Raw genomic sequence first — 8558 nt, 5'->3', positions numbered from 1 at the left:
TCATCCCTGGACCCTCTAAGACACCCCTGCTCCCAGGCCAGAATAATAACATCCTCGGAATCCCACTGTCCTTTATCTGAATTGCTTTCAGTTTGTTCTATAACTTACTTTATAATAATTTGTATATATAGCTTTATTGTTCATTGAAATATAAGCTCCTTGCAGGCAGTGACTTTGTCAGAATTATCTTTTCAGGTAACAGACACCCAAATATATTTAAATCACTTAATCTTCATACAGCTCTAGGAGTAATGTTCCACGTGAACTGTGGGCATATTACTAGGATTTTCCCCATCACCCAATGTAATCTAGTTCACATGTGCTAAAAGCATTCACTTGATGTATGTTTCCAATATCTTCATCCATCAGTATTTTATTAAATTTATGCTGTGAATCATTTCTAACATGATTATACTCTTTCCCCCATGCCAGTCCGCATTAGGAGAGCCTGCTCTGTGATGACCTGAGCTGTGATGACCAATTTTCCCAATATGTGCAGAACTAAGGAGTTTTCCAGGATGTGGGATTTTCGGTGCTGAATTGGAGACAGTACCAGGTAAACTGGGGTGGTTGGTCACCCTAACACTGCTCCCCAGCCCCCTGAATATTCTAATATTCTTCTGTTAGAGCTCTCGTAAATGTAAATTAATCTTTGATTTTCTCGTTTGTGTCTCTCACTAGACTAAGTTTCTTATCTCTCTGTATCTCTAGCATCTAGCACAGTGCCTAGTACTTAACTGGTACTCTATAAATGGTTGTGGAGTGGATAAAGAATGAAAGAATATATGCATGAAGAAGTAGAAAGGCTGCAGTGAGCCATAACTGGGCCACTACACTCCACACTCCAGCCTGGGTGACAGGATGAGGCCCTGTCTCAAAAAACAAAACAAAACAAACAAACAAAAAAAAAGCAACAACAATTTTTTCTCTATTTCCCCACAAGGACAAGAAATGTATCCTTTTTGTGTCTCAATCCTATTGTAGAGGGTTTTCAGAAAAATAGGGCAATGTGAAGAAAGCAGAGTTTCAAACTAAAGCCCAGAGGTTCATGGAAAACCTTGGCATCTTCTTCATAAGGAATAGGCCCAAGAGACATACCATGAGCAGTCTGCTCCCTTCTCTCTTGTGCAGCTCAAATGTTTTCTCTTTTAGGAAGGCTTCTTTCACCCTCCTCCCACTCTGGACAGAGGCAGTTGCTGCCCACTCTGGGCTTCTATAGCATCTGTCTTCTCTGCTACTCGGAGGGCATCTTGAACCATCTGTACCTTATTCATTTTTGGATCACCAGAAGCTGGCATTGTATCTGGTCTATAGTAGGTGCTTGTTAAATGAATAAAAGAAAATGTTGAAAGCACAGGGAAATTTATTCACAAGTGTTCCATAAGACAGAGGTAGAAATGAGAGGAGCTTCACTGAACTGAGTTGGGGAAAAAATAAAACGAGAGGCCAGGCACCTGTGACTCACATCTGTAATCCCAGCACTCTGGGAGGCAGAGGCCAGTGGATTGCTTGAGCTCAGGAATTTGAGACCAGCCTGGGCAACATGGTGAAATCCCATCTCTACCAAAAATACTAAAAATGAGCTAGGCATGGTGGCACATGCACCTGTGGCCCCAGCTACTGGGGAGGTGAGGTAGGAGAATCTCTTGATCCTGGGATGTGGAAGTTGCAGTGGGCCAATATCAGCCACTGCACTCCAGCCTGAATGGACGGAGTGAAACCCTGTCTCAAAAAAACAAAACAAAACAAAACAAAACAGAAAGAAATGAAAGGGGCTAAATTGAAGAAGATATTCATCACAGCAACTTAGATTGAGTAAGCGGTTTGCATTCATTATTTCATTTAATCCTAACAACAAACCTCTAAACGTTTAAGTTATCCCTGTTTTATAAAGGAGAACATTAAAGGTCAGAGAGCTTCAATAATTGTCACAGGTCACATATTCATAAGTGGCACAGACCAAGCTAGTTTCATATTCCACTTCATTTGACTTGGTTTAAGGAGTTTTGGAAAGCAGCTCCAAGCATACATTAGAGATAGAGAAGGGATGGGCAGGAAATACTGAGGAGGATATTACTAATCTTATTTTAAAAGAGCGGTGGAACGACCCACTCCCAAAATTCCCTTTGGAATATGATAAGAACACATGACTTCCTCAAAGCTCTCACTTCCTTAAGTACTATAGATTTTGAGACTTGGAGGAGGACAAGTTAATGTGCAGGGCTTGTAATTTTATATTTATGAGTAAGATGTGACTGAATATGATTATGTGATCTTTAGGGGAAGAAAAACTTAGTCTTAGATCACATCTGAAACTCAAAACCCTGGAGGAATTCCACTTATGAAAAGGAGAATCCTTAAAAGAAAAGAAAGTTTGAAAAGGATCCCAGGGCTGAAAGTCATAAATTTTAACAGAAAGTGTGTGTGTGTGTGTGTGTGTGTGTGTGTGTGTAGGCAGGGAGGTGTTCAAGATTAGATTAATTATATTATATTAGATGTGCAAAAAAAAAAAAAACCTTCAAAACCTTCTTTACTTCCTATACCTGCAGTGGTGTTAGAGGAAAGTGACAAAACAAAAGAGACTTATTTTTTAAAATTTTGCTAAACTACACGTAACACCTTAACCATCTTTAAGTGTATACAGTTCAATGTCAGAACAACAAAGACTTTAACTTGCCAATTAAAGTAACTTCTGGATTAAACAATTGTGTTCTGATAAATATTTCATCAATTCCAGGGTCATCACTTGTATTAGTCCATTTTCACACTGCTATGAAGGTAGTACCTGAGACTGGGAAATTTATAAACAAAAGAGGTTTAATTGACTCACAGTTCCACATGGCTGGGGAGGCCTCAGGAAACTACAATCATGGCAGAAGGCGAAGGAGAAGCAAAATCTTCTTCACAAGGTGGCAGGAGAGAGAGAGAATGAGTGCAGTGGAAACTGCCACTTTTAAACCATTAGATCTTGTGAGGACTCCTTCACTATCAGGAGAACAAAATGGGGAAACTGTCCCCATGGTTCAATTGCCTCCCACCAGGTCCCTCCCTTCACACTTGGGGATTACAATTCGAGATGGGATTTGGGTGGGGACACAGAACCAAACCATATAAGCTGTGTTCTGGGGATGTTCCTCCCCTCTTTGTTTATCTACTCAAGATAGCATTTGTAGGGGAAAGTTCTCTCAGCAGTCCAGGCACTGAGCATTCACAAATGATTTTCTATTAGTCTTTGTGACCTGGTGGATAGTCAGAAGGGGTCTCTAGACTAGTATCTACTGAAGTGTAACTGGAAAGTCCATTTTGCCTCTCTGGCTGTTTTCTACCAGCATCCTTCCTCAATGCTTCACCCTAAGAGTTGCACATCCAACTTCTGACTATATTTTTCTGGAAGGGGAGAGACTTTGTTTTCTTTCTCTCTGGAAAATACTTCCTTGATATCATATCCTTCTTTTTCCTGGTAGCACTAAGCACAATGACTCAGCCTTAATGGTGGATGAGTTATCTTCTCCACATATTGAAAGAAACTGATTTGCGTTTGCCAGGTATGGCTCTTGATAAGGGAGCATTGCCATAACTTAAAAAGAGGAATTACTGTGGACCAAACAAAATATTACTCTTATCACATATATAAATGAAACTTTGGAATTGACAATCTTAGATCAATGATTGTAAAAAATCCTTACTAGATTTTATCTAAATTCAACCTTTTTGTTTTTATATTATTATACTTTAAGTTCTGGGACACGTGCAGAATGTGCCGTTTTGTTACATAGTTATACACGTGCCATAGTGGTTGGCTGCACCCATCAACACATCACCCACTGTCCTTCCCGTAGCCCCCTACCCCCAAACAGGCCCCGGTGTGTAATGTTCCCTGCCCTGTGTCCATGTGTTCTCATTGTTCAACTCCCACTTATGAGTGAGAACATGGGTGTTTGGTTTTCTGTTCTTGTGTTAGTTTGCTGAGAATGATGGTTTCCAGCTTCATCCATGTCCCTACAAAGGACACGAACTCATCCTTTTTTATGACTGCATAGTATTTAATGGTGTATATGTGCCACATTTTCTTTATCCAGTCTATCATTGATGGACATTTGGGTTGGTTCCAAGTCTTTGCTGTTGTGAATAGTGCTGCAATAAACATACGTGTGCATGTGTCTCTATAGTAGAATGATTTATAATCCTTTGGGTATATAACCAGTAATGGGATTGGTGGGTCAAATGGTATTTCTAGTTCTAGATCCTTGAGGAATTGCCACACTGTCTTCAACAATGGTTGAACTAATTTACACTCCCACGAGCAGTGTAAAAGTGTTCCTATTTCTCCACATCCTCTCCGGCATCTGTTGTTTCCTGGCTTTTTTTTTTTTTTTTGAGACGGAGTCTCACTCTGTTGCCTAGGCTGGAGTGCAGTGGCATGATCTTGGCTCATTGCAAGCTCCGCCTCCCAGGTTCATGCCATTCTTCTGCCTCAGTCTCCCAAGTAGCTGGGACTACAAGCGCGCCCACCACCACACTCGGCTAATTTTTGTATTTTTAGTAGAGACGTGGTTTTACCATGTTAGCCAGGATGGTCTCGATCTCCTGACCCTGTGATCTGCCCGCCTCGGCCTCCCAAAGTGCTGCGATTACAAGCGTGAGCCACCGTGCCCAGCCTGTTTCCTGGCTTTTTAATGGTCGCCATTCTAACTTGTGTGAGATGGTATCTCATTGTGGTTTTGATTTGCATTTCTGTAATGACCAGTGATAATGAGCATTTTTTCATATGTTTCTTGGCCACATAAATGTCTTCTTTTGAGAAGTGTCTGTTCATATCCTTTGCACACTTTTTAAAGGGGTTGTTTGTTTTTTCTTGTAAATTTGTAAGTTCCCTGTAAATTCTGGATATTAGCCCTTTGTCAGATGGATAGATGGCAAAAATTTTCTCCCATTCTGTAGGTCACCTGTTCACTCTGATGACAGTTTCTTTTGTGGTGCAGAAGCTCTTTAGTATAATTAGATCCCATTTGTCAATTTTGGCTTTTGTTGCCATTGCTTTTGGTGTTTTAGACATGAAGTCCTTGCCCACGCCTATGTCCTGAATGGTATTGCCTAGGTTTTCTTCTAGGATTTTTATGGTTTTAGGTCTAACATTTAAGTCTTTAATCCATCTTGAGTTAATTTTTGAATAAGTTGTAAGGAAAGGGTCCAGTTTCAGTTTTCTGCATATGGCTAGCCACTTTTCAAATCACCATTTATTAATTAGGGAATCCTTTCCCCATTCCTTGTTTTTGTCAGGTTTATCAAAGATCAGATGGTTGCAGATGTGTGGTGTTATTTCTGAGGCCTCTGTTCTGTTCCATCGGTCTGTATATCTGTTTTGGTACCAGTACCATGTTGTTTTGGTTACTGTAGCCTTGTAGTATAGTTTGAAGTCAGGTAGCGTGATGCCTCCAGCTTTGTTCTTTTGGCTTAGAATTGTTTTGGCAATGTGGGCTCTTTTTTGGTTCCATATGAACTTTAAAGTAGTTTTTTCCAATTCTGTGAAGAAAGTCATTGGTAGCTTGATGGGGATGGCTTTGAATCTATAAATTACCTGGGGCAGTATGGCCATTTTCACAATATTGATTCTACCTATCCATGAGCATGGAACGTTTTGCCATTTGTTTGTGTCCTGTCTTATTTCCTTGAGCAGTGTTTTGTCGTTCTCCTTGAAGAGGTCCTTCACATCCCTTGTAAGTTGGATTCCTAGGTATTTTATTCTCTTAGTAGCAATTGTGAATGGGAGTTCACTCATGATCTGGCTCTGTTTGTCTATTTTTGGTGTATAGGAATGCCTGTGATTTTTGCACATTGATTTTGTATCCTGAGACTTTGCTGAATTTGCTTATCAGCTTAAGGAGATTTAGGGCTGAGACGATGGGGTTTTCTAAATATATAATCATGTCATCCGCAAACAGACGATTTGGCTTCCTCTTTTCCTATTTGAATACCCTTTATTTCTTTCTCTTGCCTGATTGCCCTGGCCAGAACTTCCAACACTATGTTGAATAGGAGTGGTGAGAGAGGGCACCCTTGTCTTGTGCCAGTTTTCAAAGGGAATGCTTCCAGTTTTTGCCCATTCAGTATGATATTGGCTGTGGGTTTGTCATAAATAGCTCTTATTATTTTGAGATAAGACCTGTCAGTACCTAGTTTATTGAGAGTTTTTAGCATGAAGCGGTACTGAATTTTTTTGAAGGCCTTTTCTGCATATATTGAGATAATCATGTGGTTTTTGTCATTGGTTCTGTTTATGTGATGGATTAAGTTTATTGATTTGCGTATGTTGAACCAGCCTTGCATCCCAGGGATGAAGCTGACTTGATAATGGTGGACAAGCTTTTTCATGTGCTGCTGGATTTGGCTTGCCAGTATTTTATTGAGGATTTTCGCATCAATGTTCATCAGGGATATTGGCATGAAATTTTTTTTTTTGTGTCTCTGCCAGGTTTTGGTATCAGGATGATGCTGGCCTCATAAAATGAGTTAGGGAGGATTCCCTCTTTTTCTATTGATTGGAATAGTTTCAGAAGGAATGGTACCAGCTCCTCTTTGTACCTCTGGTAGAATGTGGCTGTGAATCTCTCTAGTCCTAGACTTTTTTTGGTTGGTAGACTATTAATTACCGCCTCAATTTCAGATCTTGTTATTGGGCTATTCAGGGATTCAACTTCTTCCTGGTTTAGTCTTGGGAGGGTGTATGTGTCCAGGAATTTATCCATTTCTTCTAGATTTTCTAGTTTATTTGCATAGAGGTGTTTATTGTATTCTCTGATAGGAGTTTGTATTTCTGTGGGATCAGTGGTGATCTCTTCTTTATCACTTTTTATTGCGTCTATTTGATTCTTCTCTCTTTTCTTCTTTATTAGTCTTGCTAGCGGTCTATCAATTTTGTTGATCTTTTCAAAAAACCAGCTCCTGGATTCATTGATTTTTTGAGGGTTTTCTGTGTCTCTGTCTCCTTCGGTTCTGCTCTGATCTTAGTTATTTCTTGTCTTCTGCTAACTTTTGAATTTGTTTGCTGTTGCTTCTCTAGTTCTTTTAATTTCGAGGTTAGGATGTCGATTTTAGATCTTTCCTGCTTTCTCTTGTGGGCATTTAGTGGTATAAATTTCTCTCTACACACTGCTTTAAATGTGTCTCAGAGATTCTGGTATGTTGTGTCTTTGTTCTCATTGGTTTCAAGGAACATCTTTTTTTCTGCCTTAATTTCATTATTTACCAAGTAGTCATTCAGGAGCAGGTTGTTCAGTTTTCATGTAATTGTGCAGTTTTGAGTGAGTTTCTTAATCATGAGTTCTAATTTCATTGCATTGTGGTCTGAGAGACTGTTATGATTTCCATTCTTTTGCATTTGCTGAGGAGTGCTTTACTTCCAATTTTACTTTCAATTTTAGAATAAGTGCAATGAGGTGCTGAGAAGAACATATATTCTGTTGATTTGGGGTGGAGAGTTCTGTAGATGTCTTTTAGGTCTGCTTGGTCCAGAGCTGAGTTCAAGTCCTGAATATCTTTGTTAATTTTCTGTCTTGTTGATCTGTCTAATGTTGACAGTGGGGTATTCAAGTCTCCCAATATTATTGTGTGGGAGTCTAAGTCTCTTTGTAGCTCTCTAAGGACTTGCTTTATAAATCTGGGTGCTCCTGTAATGGGTGGTTAGCTCTTCTTGATGCATCGATCCCTTACCATTATGTAATACCCTTCTTTGTCTCTTTTGATCTTTGTTGGTTTAAAATCTATTTTATCAGAGATCAGGATTGCAACTCCTGCTTTATTTTGCTTTCCATTGCTTGGTAAATATTCCTCCATCCCTTTGTTTTGAGTCTATGTGTGTCTTTGCATAAGAGATGGGTCTCCTGAATTTAGCACCCTGATGGGTCTTGACTCTTTATCCAATTTGCCAGTCTGTGTCTTTTAATTGGGGCATTTAGCCCGTTTACATTTAAGGTTAATATTGTTATGTGTGAATTTGATCCTATCATTATGTTGCTAGCTGGCTATTTTGCCCGTTAGCTGATGTAGTTTCTTCCCGGGGTCGATGGTCTTTACAATTTGGTATGTTTTTGCAGTGGCTGGTACCAGTTGTTCCTTTCCTTGTTTAGTGCTCCCTTCAGGAGCTCTTGTAACGCAGGTCTGGTGGTGACAACATCTCTCAGTATTTGCTTGTCTGTAGAGGATTTTATTTCTCCTTCACTTACGAAGCTCAGTCTGGGTTAAAAATTCTTTTCTTTAAGAATGTTGAATATTGGCCCCCATTCTCTTCTGGCTTGCAGGGTTTCTGCAGAATGGTCTGCTCTTAGTCTGATGGGCTTCCGTTTGTGGGTAACCCCACCTTCCCCTCTGGCTGTCCTTAACATTTTTTCCTTCATTTCAACCTTGGTGAATCTGATGATTATTTGTCTTGGGGTTGCTTTTCTTGAGGAGTATCTTTGTGGTGTTCTCTGTACTTCCTGAATTTGAATGTTGGCCTGTCTTGCTAGGTTGGGAAAGTTCTCCTGGATAACATCCTGAAGAGTGTTTTCCAACTTGGTTCC

This window comes from Nomascus leucogenys, chromosome 18 (genome assembly GCF_006542625.1).
Source record: "Nomascus leucogenys isolate Asia chromosome 18, Asia_NLE_v1, whole genome shotgun sequence".
Taxonomy (NCBI): Eukaryota; Metazoa; Chordata; class Mammalia; order Primates; family Hylobatidae; genus Nomascus; species Nomascus leucogenys.
Note: the sequence above shows the minus strand (reverse complement) of the source record.